The sequence below is a fragment of the Aedes albopictus genome, chromosome 2 (assembly GCF_035046485.1).
Source record: "Aedes albopictus strain Foshan chromosome 2, AalbF5, whole genome shotgun sequence".
NCBI classification, from domain to species: Eukaryota; Metazoa; Arthropoda; class Insecta; order Diptera; family Culicidae; genus Aedes; species Aedes albopictus.
Genome location: NC_085137.1, coordinates 491,760,684 through 491,773,279, shown reverse-complemented (window position 1 = coordinate 491,773,279; position 12,596 = coordinate 491,760,684). Strand labels below are relative to the sequence as shown.

Genomic DNA, 12,596 nt, shown 5'->3' with positions numbered 1-12,596 from the left:
TCCCTTGTCCATTCATTTCACCCCTCCAACGCAACGTCAATGCCTGCCCTGTTCACCTCCTAGGTATGTGGGTCTCTTCAAAACACAGAACCAGTGACACCGCGCCCGTGTCTTCCACTCGGGATGATTAATTTCTGTCTAAGCCCATCGCGCCACACAATCTGCGATAAGTGGAGCTCATTGATAACGAACCAGCCAAAATCGATCAGTTACGGACGACCAGGTAGGCAGCCCTATTGGGGAAACCACAAACTTCTATGGAAAGAGGAAATTCCTTGGCATTTCCGTCACCCAAAAGCTTCAACCTAATATAGATTTACACCAAAGCAACAGTACAACAACGAACGAAACGCACTTGAATTACTTGCCCCAATTGATGGCACTTTTTTTCTAATTTGACACCGCGTCGCGCCTCACCCCACACTAGTTAGCGCAGCGGCGCGATCTTCATGAGTTGTTGGCTTTATTTCGGCGAATCCCCGTCGTCACTTGCGATGGTGCGCGGTGGTGAATATTGAATTGAATTGAAACCGCGAAACTGTCCGTCCGTGTGTGAATCGAGAGCGCACAGAAACCGTCGGCCGCACAGAAACACGATACGATCGAACCGCACAGCCGGACGAGGAAACCGTTCAAAGTGGACTGAGTTCAACAGGCGCGAGCTGACGCTACGCTGCGCTGGTCTGGTGTTGTATGTATACTTCTTTTCGTCGTGTATTTTGATAAGAAATATCAATTATTCAATTCGGTCAGGGATTGAGACGCGAGCGAGCATATGCGAGCGAACGAAGATGGTGCTGCTAGTAAAAGTTTGTGATCGGCGGTTGTGTTATCACTCCGGCACTGTTGGCCGCAACCGTCTGACTTTGTTGGAATAGGGTTCGCTTTGCCGAGCACTGGCTGATAGGCGTAATGGCAACACTGTTACAGAGGGGGGGCACCAGCACAACTTGTAAAGTGATGAACTACGTAGTTTGAAAAGCAAAAGTGTACGTTGGGGTTAACGTGAGAATCCAGATGAGTTTTTTTTTTTTTTTTTTTGACAGTCATGCTTGCAGGGCTAATGCTCTTATTGTAGAGTTGGTTCTAATATCTAATCGAGCATCTTGACCGCTCTTATGTTCTTAGTGTAATACGGCCTACTTTTAACTGAGTAACGCATCGTCTCCCATAGGTGATGAACGCGTGACTCACAGATATCTACACCATGCTATACCCTACTTCTAATTGAGTTGTTGGATAAATTTTGATATTATTCCGGTGAGGCTTATGGTAGGATTTATTTTGAACTTAAAATGGAACTTGTTTTGTTCGGAGGAGCTCCCTTAAAGTGTTTTCCAGGGGTTTCTTCTCAGAACCATTTTTTCCCTTTTTTATTTAGACATCCCTCCAGGGATTTCTTCTGGAATTCATCTAAAAATTCTTTCAATAACTGTTCAATATTGGATTGAATCCAAATCCAACAACATTTCTCCAGTATTTTTTTCTATGATTTGACCAGAAGTTCTTTTTGCGATTCCTCCAGAAATTCCTTCCAGAATTTCGGTCCCGCCTGTGACTTCTATAGGAATTCTTTCTAACATAATATAAGCAGTTCCTAGTATTTACCAAGAATTATTTCCGGAATTCCTTCAGGAACTTCTTTCGCGATCTCTCCGTTAACGTTTTCCCAGATTCTTCCAGGAACTCCTTCCAAGCTTCGTCTAGGAGCTTCTTCACAGGTTTATTCCATACTTCCTTCAATATTACATTAGGAGCTCCCGAGGAATTTCGCCCGGGATTCCTCCAGAATGTCTTCAAAAGGTTCCCCCTTAAGATCCTGCTTGGAATTTCTCCTGAGATTCATAAAAAAGTTGCATCTGGGATCCCTTGATGAGTTCATTCCGGGATTCTTCCAGGAACTTCTTCGGCATTTCTCTATAATTATTTCAGAAATTCCTCCACAATGTTTTTACGAGATTTTTTCCAGGAAATCTTCCCGAGATTCTTCCTCTAGAATATCCTTCATGGATTTACATTGGATATTTTTCTGTGATTACTTTACTTTGTTTTCGGAATGTCTTCTGCATTTTTTATGGGAATCGCTGAAGGATTTCATTTACTCCCGAAAGGAAGTATTGGAGGAAATCCAAAAGGAGCTCCTGGAAGATGTTTGGTGGAATTTCTCAAGTAGTTTCTGCAGGTATTTTAATAGGAATTCATGAAACAATTCCATACGGAATTCTCGGTGTAACTTCAAGAGGAATTCCACGACAAAAAAAAATCTTGAAGTGATTTCACATAAACTCCTGATGGATTTCCATTGGGAACATTTGAAATAATTCCAAAATAAACTGCTTGAAAAATTCCAGAATGATTTGCTTCTGATTAAATCCCGGCAGAAGATTCTGGAGGAATCTCGAAAACAGTTCCAGAAAAAAAAATACGAATACAGGATTGACTGATGGACTAGGGATGGGAACACTCACTTGCAACGAGTTACATTCACTTGCTTTTTTTTCAGATCAGAAGCATGCAAGTAAGAAGCGATGGGGGCGACTTTTGCCTTGTGGTTTCGTCAGTAGGGGTCGCACTCGAATCCCAAGGTCGTGACGTAGCTGTGAAAGCGACTGTCCACGAGGGGAGTGTAATTAACATTCATCTTGTGGAGAGTTGCCTTCGGTATGCGAGTGCGACCCCTACTCTTTTCGGCAAAGTTTTAGACGAAAACACAAGGTAAAAGTCGTCTATACATTGTTTCTTGATTGCACGCTTCTGAGTTGAGAAAACTGCAAGTGAGTGTAACTATTTCCAAGTGAGTGTTCCCATTCTTGTGTTGGACCACCAATAATAATGAAACCTCGTCAGCCTGACGTCTTTAATTGTTATCCACTGGGGTAACAGGGCAGAATTTATGTTATGTGTTATATAAGTCCATGTATGATGACCTGCTTTATTACACATTTGTAGTGTTCCACTACAATATGATATATTTCTAATATGTATTTGTAGTGCTTCGTTATATTTTCTTGATACTTTCTGTAGGACACCCGAAGAAATCCCGAGTGAAATACTTGGAGGGATCCCTAAAGGAACTTCCTGTGTAATCTCAAACAATGATTACCTGAAGAGATTAGAAACTGTGGGATGAACACGTAAAGAAATTCCTTCAGAGGCCTAGAAAGAATTCCTGGAGGAATCCCAGCAGGAGTAATTGGAGGAATCCCACAAAAATTTCCTGTATGAATTTCAAAAAGTATCCCTGGAGACATCTCAGAAATAATCCTGCAGGAATTCCTTGTTGAATCTCAGAAGGATATCCTGAAAAAGTTCTACAAGAAGCTCTTGAATCCTGAGGAATTCCAGAAGCACCTCCTTAGGGAACCCCTTAGTGGACTTCTGGGAAAATCCCAAAAAGTGCTCATGAAGGAATCCCAAAAGGAACTCCTAGAAGAATCGCAGAAAGGGACTTATAGTGAAATCCCAGGAGAAACTCCAGTATGAATCCAGATGAATCCCAAATAGATAAATTCTCAAACAAGGAAATCCAAAAAAGAACTCCTTGAGAATCCTCATAAATTACTCCTCGAGAAATCCTAGAACGAACTCTCGAAGGGTCCCTCGCAGGAACTCTGGAGGAGTTTTAGAAGGATCTCTAGAAAGAATCCCAGAAATAACTGGAGAAATCTCTGAAGTTCTGTGGAAAAACCCAAAGGAATCATTTGAAGAATTCCGAAATGAACTCCTGTAGGATTGCCGGAAGGAAGTCCTGGGGGAATAACAATCTGCAGCAGGTAAATTCGCTGGTATTTTTCTTTTCTCCCAGTTGCCCATCAGAGTTTCTTCTGAATGTCAGCAGCACTTCCCTCGCACACCCAATAATTTCACCAGAATTCTACCAGATTACCGAATACTTTCATGAAACCCACCAGAAAGTCACAAATTTGCACATTTGTTAACTTGCGCGAATTCAATCTCACCTAGCTATTGAAAGCAGACGAATTTTGTCCGAAGTCCGAATCGTTAACGCCAAGGCCACGAAACGTTAGACTTTCGTCAAAATTTTCTCATATCAACCACGGCGTGCAGTAGCCTATATCAGGGAGTCATTTGCGGCCAACTGCCCGATAGAACGATGAATTCGACTGCAGGGCACCGGTATGACCTGCATAGACGACTTCCGAATCGTGAGACCATCTTTTGGTTGTGACTGACCTAGTTACTTCTCGGATCGTCGCACCTCCTCCTCTGTAGTTCCGACACCGATTGATGGACAACCGATGAAACGATGTTCCATCCTAAACATCCCCTGCACAAGATTGTTCCGGAACGAATCAAGCAACTGGAAAGGATCGTGCAGTCATGCACCTTAGGGCTTTCACCTCCACGTCGGTCGCCTACAAATCTTTCTTCAACTATGTACCCAGCCTTACAGCCGCTCGAGGATCATTTAGCCGGTACGAGCACGTCAAATACTGCGTACATCAAGATCCATGAGCTTGGCATCCCTTCTCATCGCCTTCAAGATCCCTGAGCACTTACAGACTCGTCCGTATTTTATGGATGCCTCTGGTCGGGGTCCGACTAAATGGCAAGTCATTCAAAGACAGCAACATCCTGGTTTTGCAAGAGCTGCCTGGTTTCTCCTCCCCTGACGGCTGCCTAGCACACCTCTGTGATTGCGTGTTGTAAACGATCGCGTTTGACGTATCCTTCGGGCTACCCGAGAATGTGAAAGCCTCAGTCTAGGTAGACTTCGGCACTTTCAGCTTCGTGGACTGTGCTGCAGCCACATCTACCTATGAAGCCTAAGCAATCCCTGTTTGTAGTCCTTCCTGATGTTCGACTTCGTGGACGCAAAATCTATGATAAAGTCAAGTCGCTGCGCAGCTACCTCCATGGCTTAAAGTGCTAGACTACTCCAGGCGACTAGTTCCAAGTACAGATAGATACCGTTCCCTAAATAAAGTCTGTTTCGCGACTGTGTAGTACTGTGCGCACTACTGCTATCAGCCTTAGTTCAGCGGTGTTTTATTGGCGCTATTATATCATATATTTGCCTTTTTCTCATCGTGTCCGTCATCACCGCCATCGTTGTTGATACAGTTCCACCCGCTTTTTGCGATCCGATCTAGAAGCAAATTGGCAAAGCTTGCAATGATGCCAAGTAAGCTTACTGTTCGCTTCCTCGGTCCGGTTCGGTCTGTCAAAAGTCAAGTCATAGCCAATCAATGTACGTGATGAGGTGATTCCTTTTCGTTCAACAATGTGTGAGATCTCCCGATCGAGTGATCGCTGGTCAAACGATGACTGCACTGCTGTAGTACTGCGGCGGATCGCTGCTCTCAGTACGAATCTTCTCCGTTGTACGACCATTGAAAGAAGTCAGTTGACGAATCAAATAATATTTCTCAATTTTATGAAGGCTACAGAGAGTGCGATGATCAGTTCATCATCTTTTCCAAGGTTATAGTAAATCACTAATTATGAACCAGCCAGCAAAATGTTCTAAAGAGCTTCTTCTTCTTCTTCTTCTTCTTCTTCTTTATGGCTCGACGTCCTCACTGGCACTTGGCCTGCCTCACTTCAACTTAGTGTTCTTTGAGCACTTCCCCAGTTATTAACACGTACGTCCCCAACCCCCATTTCGACGAAAATTTCAAAATTCAAATGGCTGGTTCTCAGTCATTTTTCAACGGATTTTAAAAATTTTTGCACCAATCGATCACAAATTCCTTATAGTTTTAAGAACCGGAGTCAACTTTACGGAAGCGGTCATGGTTCCGGAATTATTCCGGGGAGTCGTGGGGTAACCTCCTTATCGCTCATGGTGGCCACATTGTAACGTTAGCTAAAACCTCACATGCAGCATACCAATCTTCATGATTTTGCAAAACAGGATCTCTAGAAGGTATTACGAGACTTTCTGGACATATTGGCCACTATCGGAGATACTCCGGGAACTTGGTGCCCCCGGGGAAGTGGCCAGTTCGTGATTTTTTCTGAATCCTATCTTACGACATATCATTCTTCATGATTTTGCAAAAAACAGGAACTCTTGAAGATATTTTGAGACTTTCTGGAGATAATGGCCACTATCAGAGGGACTCCGGGAACCTGGTGCCCCAGGGAAGTGGCCAGTTCGTGATTTTTTTCTGAACCCTGTCTTGCGACATATCATTCTTCATGATTTTGCAAAACAAGAACTCTAGAATGCATTTCGAGACTTTCTGGAGATAATGGCCACTATCGGAGATACTCCGGGAACCTGGTTCCCCCGGGGAAGTGGCCAGTTCGTGATTTTTTTCTGAACCCTATCTTGCGACATATCATTCTTCATGATTTTGCAAAAAAAAAGAACTCTTGAAGATATTTTGAGACTTTCTGGAAATATTGGCCACTATCAGAGGGACTCCGGGAACCTGGTGCCCCCCGGGAAGTGGCCAGTTCGTGTTTTTTTCTGAACCCTGTCTTGCGACATATCATTCTTCATGATTTTGCAAAACAAGAACTCTAGAATGCATTTCGAGACTTTCTGGAGATAATGGCCACTATCGGAGATACTCCGGGAACCTGTTTCCCCCGGGGAAGTGGCCAGTTCGTGATTTTTTCTGAACCCTATCTTGCGACATATCATTCTTCATGATTTTGCAAAACAAGAACTCTTGAAGATATTTTGAGACTTTCTGGAAATATTGGCCACTATCAGAGAGACTCCGGGAACCTGAGTCCACGAGGAAGTGACCAGTTCATGTTTTTTTCTGAACCCTGAATTATTTTGCGGAACAAGAACTTTAGAATGCGTTTCGAGACTTTTAGTGGACATATTGGCCACTATCGGAGATACTTCGGGAACATGGTGCCCCCGGGGAAGTGGCTAGTTCATGCTTTTTTCTGAACCCTATCTTGCGACACATCACTCTTCATGATTTTGCAAAACAAGAACTCTTAAAGATATTTCGAGACTTTTTGAACATATTGGCCACTACTGAAGGAATTCCGGGAGCCTGGTGCCTCCGGGGAAATGGCCAGTTCGTGATTTTTTTCAGAACCCTGTTCTGCGACACATCATTCTTCATGATTTTGCAAAACAAGAACTCGAGAATGCATTTCGAGACTTTCTGGACATATTGGCCCCTATCGGAGATACACCGGGAACCTGATGTCCGCAGGGAAGTGGCCAGTTCGTGATTTTTTCTGAACCCTGTATTGCTACATATCATTCTTCATTATTTTGCGGAACAAGAACTTTAGAATGCTTTTCGAGACTTTTGGACATATTGGCCACTATCGGAGATATTCCGGGAACCTGGTGCCCCCGGGAAAGTGGCCAGTTCATGATTTTTTTTCTAGACCCTGTCTTGCGACACATCATTCTTCATGATTTTGCAAAACATGAACTCTAGAATGCATTTCTAGACTTTCCAGAAATATTGGCCACAATTGAATGTACTGCGGGAACCTGGTACCCCCGGTAAAGTGGCTAGTTCGTGTTTTTTTCCCTGAATACTGGCTTCTGACATCATTTTTCATGATTTTGCAAAATAAGAACTCTGGGAGATATTTCAAGACTTTCTGGACATATTGGCAACTAACAGAGGTACTCTTTCCGGAACGTGGTTTCCCCTGACCAGTGTTTTTTTCTGATAACGTTCCTGCGACATATCACTTCATGATTTTGTAAAACAAGAACTCTTGAGAACATTTCAAGACTTTTGGACTTATAGACCATTATTAGAGATTCTTCGAGAACCTCGTGCGACATCAATCTTCATGATTTTGCATAACAGAACAATTTGGTCATATTGGTCACTGCCAGAGGTACATCAGCAACCTGATTTCCTTGGGGAAGTGGACTGTTTGATTTTTTTTTTTGAACAAATATAAGGTCAGGGATTCTCGTATGAGTTTCCCGGAAATACGTCCAGGACTTTTTCTTGACGTTTTTATGTGATTCTGAAATGTCTTCTTCTGGTCATTTATGAATTTGAAAAACGAGAACTCTAGAAGACATTTCGAGACTTTTTGGTCGATTCGGGATTTTTTTTCTGAACCCTGTCTTGCGACACATTTCATGGGATTATTCTTTGAAACTTTTGGAGATTCCTCTAAAAGTGGTTTGGAGATTACACAAGGAGTTTCTTTTGGAATTCCTCCAAACATGTTTCTGGGATTACACCTCAATTGATTTCGCTTTATTATCTTTTAGAATTCGTAAGAAGTATTTTTGTAGGGATTCCTCAAGGAATTACTTATGGGGCCATTTTACCATTTCTTATGGAGTTCTTCAATTTTATTCTTTGGAATGCTTCCAGAAATACTTTGAGGATTCTTCAACGGGTATTATGGGATTTTTGTATGTAATCTATGTAATGTATGTAATCTATTGATTACTCTGCGAAAGTACTCGGGGAACCTGTTTCCCCACAGGGAAGTGGTCAGTTCGGGGGTTTTTTTCTGGACCCTTGCGACATATCAATCTTCATCATTCTGCACAACAAAAACTGTAGAATGCATTTTGTATTTTTTTGGACATATTGGCCATTATCAGAGGTAGGTACTCAGGAAACCTTGCCGGAATCGACTCGTTTGGGATTCTCGGGAGAAGCTTTTAGTGTAAACCTAGTAGGAAATCTAGGAGAAATTCCAGAGACGATTTTGGAGGAAATTCAACAGAAGCATTTGCAGAAATCTAAGAATAAGGACAAGGATGAAAAGTACTCTAGAAGAAACTAGGAATCCTTACAGGAAGTCCTGGAGGAACCTCAAAAGGAACTCCTGCAGAAATCCATGGATAAATCTCAGAAGGATTCCTTGGAAGAATACCAAAAGGACCTCTTCTATGAATCGCAGATGGAACTTCAAAATGGATAGAATTTCACTTTTTTTATGAAAAAATCCCAAGCAGAAATTCTGTGGGAACTCATGTAGAAGTTTCAAAAGGAATTATTAAAGAAAAAAAAGTCCTGGAACAATTATCATAGGAGCTTTTGAAGAAAACGCCGGGGGAACTCTTACAGGAATATCCAAATAATAATCTGGGTGAATTTCAGAAGGAACTCCTGGAGCAATTTCAGAAAGTAAAACCCAGAGTTCATTCTTCGAAAAAATATATCAATTCCTGGCGGAGGAATTTAAAAATTGGCACCTGGGTAAATCCTAGAAGCAGTTCCTGGAAAATTCACAGACGTCAAACATTATTTTAGGTGTCCAAACTTCACACCGAAATCCAAAAGATAACCTAATCCTTGGAGGAATCCCAGAGAGAAACTCAGTAGGGAAAACAAAAAAGTAATTTTGGATAATATCTAGAAATCTGGATATCTGGAAATGTATATCTGGATATGGATATCTGGAAATATCAAGAAACTACATGTAAATATCCCATTCGTCGAAATATCCTGAAAGTACTTTTGGAGGTAATCTGAGGAATTGTTTGGACGAATTTCATAAGAATTCCTAAAGATAAACTCTTTGAAGAACCTCTAAAAAATACTTCCTTCAAATTCAGAACATAATCGAGCGAAATCCAACGGGATATCCTACAAACCTTTTCCCTAAGGAATTATTTGTGTTAACTGTAAACCGCTTGAGGAGGAAAAATTATGAATATTGATGTGTCGAAATACAAGGATTAGAAAATTTTCACAATTTGGCCTCTTATCAGAAAACAGGTTCCTGAAGGACTCGCCAATATGTCCAAAGTTGTTGTATTGATATGTCATGAAACCGGGGTCAAAAAAGTATCTCGAAGTATCTCCTGATTGTGGCTAACATGACAAAAATACCTTAAATATCTTCTAGAGTTCTTGTTTTGCAATATTATGACGGTTGAAATCTTGCAAGACCGTTTTCAAAATAACGAACTGGTGGCTCCCTTGGAATAATCAGGTTCTCTGAGCTCCTCTGATAGTGGTCTGTATATCCAAAAATTCTCCAAAATTCTCCAAAAGTTTCCTACAGTTCTTGTTTTGCAAAATCAAGAAGATTGATATGTATGTCGCAAAACAGGCTTCAGAGGGAATCAAAAATTGGCCACTTCCTCGGGGAACCAAGTTCCAGTACTTCAGTAAATCAATTCTGTGGCAAGACATACAAAAAACACGAACTGGCCACTTCCCCGGGGGCACCAGGTTCCCGGAGTCCCTCTGATAGTGGCCAATATGTCCAGAAAGTCTCTAAATACATTCTAGAGTTCTTCTTTTGCAAAATCATGAAGAATGATATGTCGCAATACAGGATTCAGAGAAAAATCACGGACTGGCCACTTCCCTGGGGACACCAGGTTCCCGGTGTAACTCCGATAGTGGCCAATATGTCCAGAAAGTCTAGAAATACCTTCTAGAGTTCTGTTTTTGCAAAATCATGAAGAATGATGTGTCGCAATACAGGGTTCAGAAAAAAACACGAACTGGCCACTTCCCCGGGAGCACCAGGTTCCCGAAGTCCCTCTGATAGTGGCCAATATTTCCAGAAAATCTCAAAATATCTTCAAGAGTTCATGTTTTGCAAAATCATGAAGAATGATATGTCGTAAGATAGGGTTCAGAAAAAAATCACGAACTGGCCACTTCCCCGGGGGCACCAGGTTCCCGCAGTACATTCAATTGTGGCCAATATTTTTAGAGAGTCTAGAAATGCATTCTAGAGTTCATGTTTTGCAAAATCATGGAGAATGATGTGTCGCAAGACAGGGTCTAGAAAAAAAAATCACGAACTGGCCACTTTCCCGGAGGCACCAGGTTCCCGGAGTATCTCCGATAGTGGCCAATATTTCCAAAAGTCTCGAAACGCATTCTAAAGTTCTTGTTCCGCAAAATAATGAAGAATGATATGTCGCAAGACAGGGTTCAGAAAAAACATGAACTGGTCACTTCCCCGGGGGCACTAGGTTCCCGGAATATTTCCGATAGTGGCCATTAACTCCAGAAAGTCTCGAAATGCATTCTAGAGTTCTTGTTTTGCAAAATCATGAAGAATGATATGTCGCAATACAGGGTTCAGAAAAAAAACATGAACTGGCCACTTCCCCGGGGGCACCAGGTTCCAGGAGTATCTCCGATAGTGGCCAATATGTCCAAAAGTCTAGAAACACCTTCTAGAGTTCCTGTTTTTGCAAAATCATGAAAAATGATATGTCGTAAGATAGGGTTTAGAAAAAATCACGAACTGGCCACTTCCCCGGGGGCATCAAGTTCCCGGAGTATCTCCGATAGTGGCCAATATGTCCAGAAAGTCTCGTAATACCTTCTTGAGTTCCTGTTTTGCAAAATCATGAAGATTGATATGCTGCATGTGAGGTTTTAGCTAACGTTACAATGTGGCCACCATGAGCGATAAGGAGGTTACCCCACGACTCCCCGGAATAATTCCGGAACCTTGACAGCTTCCGTAAAATGGACTCCGGTTCTCAAAACTAGAAGGAATTTTTGATCGATTGGTGCAAAAATTTTTAAATCCGTTGAAAAATGACTGAGAACCAGCCATTTGAATTTTGAAGTTTTCGTCGAAATGGGGGTTGGGGACGTACGTGTTAATTGAAGGGCTTTCTTTGCCTGCCATTGCATGAATTTGTTTATTGTGAGGCAAGTACAATGATACACTATGATAAGGGAGTCGAGAACATTTTCCCGACCGGAACGGGAATCGAACCCGCCATCTCCGGATTGGCGTTCCTTAGCCTTAACCACTAGGCTAACTGGAGTGGAGACCCAAGAGCTCTGGACTTAGATAAGTGCTCGGATACTTCAATCACTGTGACTAATTTTAATCATACCCTTCCTAAGCACTAATCCCAATCTGACCTAGTTATAGAATTCTTGTAGTGAAGAATCTTCTGAATTACACTAAGTTGGTACCAGATTTTGGGAACTACTGCTCAGTTAACTGTATTCGCCATTCCTTGACCATCCTCGTCGGTCACTCGATTATAATGCAGAGTGGCTTCGTTTAACATTCGGTGTCATAATAATAGAGGGTAGTGTAGCCCCATAGTCAGCCATAGACCAATAGCGCGGACCGAACGATCGCGATCACATGCATGCACGGTAGGTATAGCCCCTATGTGTGAAATTGTGCTGGTTTCGCTAAGAAAAAAAATCGTGTTGTTGCTGTTTTTTTTTTCGCGCTCTGTGCTACTATCGCACATTTGGATTGCTCGTGTCGCCAGCGCCGAAGACGACGACGGCGACGGCCACTACACAACGGTCCACACTAAATGAGAAATAAAAAGTGAAGAAAATTAAATTAGCGATAACGACTCCACCCCGCCGGGGCCACCGTACCGTCTGCGATACGCTTCGCCTGCTTGCGGTCCTGCTGAGAGTGAGAGAAACGCGCCTCGCAAGTGGGAAAGCACCGCACGACTCTGACTGACTGACTGACTGACGGCGATACGTCGCGGAATTGATGAATAGACCGCGACTACGACGAAAGCAACAACGAGCACCGTTCAACCGGTCAACTCATCGCTCAATCGGAATGAACCGAGCTTCCCCCATTCATATGATGGTGTATTTATTGCTTGGTTCGAGGACAGAGAACTTTACAGACAGTAGTAGGACACGGGTTTAATTTTGTTAGTGAGTTGTTTGCTTAGTACGTTCGGCATATTTGAA

General features: G+C 42.5%; 1 long non-coding RNA gene across 1 annotated transcript; it reads left to right on the top strand.

Annotated features, from left to right (window-relative positions):
- Window positions 1–863: 863 nt before the first annotated feature.
- Window positions 864–2,841, top strand: LOC134287475 (uncharacterized). The gene is made up of 2 exons (XR_009997328.1): window positions 864–1,721; window positions 1,817–2,841. It is a non-coding gene; the product is annotated as an uncharacterized LOC134287475 (long non-coding RNA).
- Window positions 2,842–12,596: the final 9,755 nt, after the last annotated feature.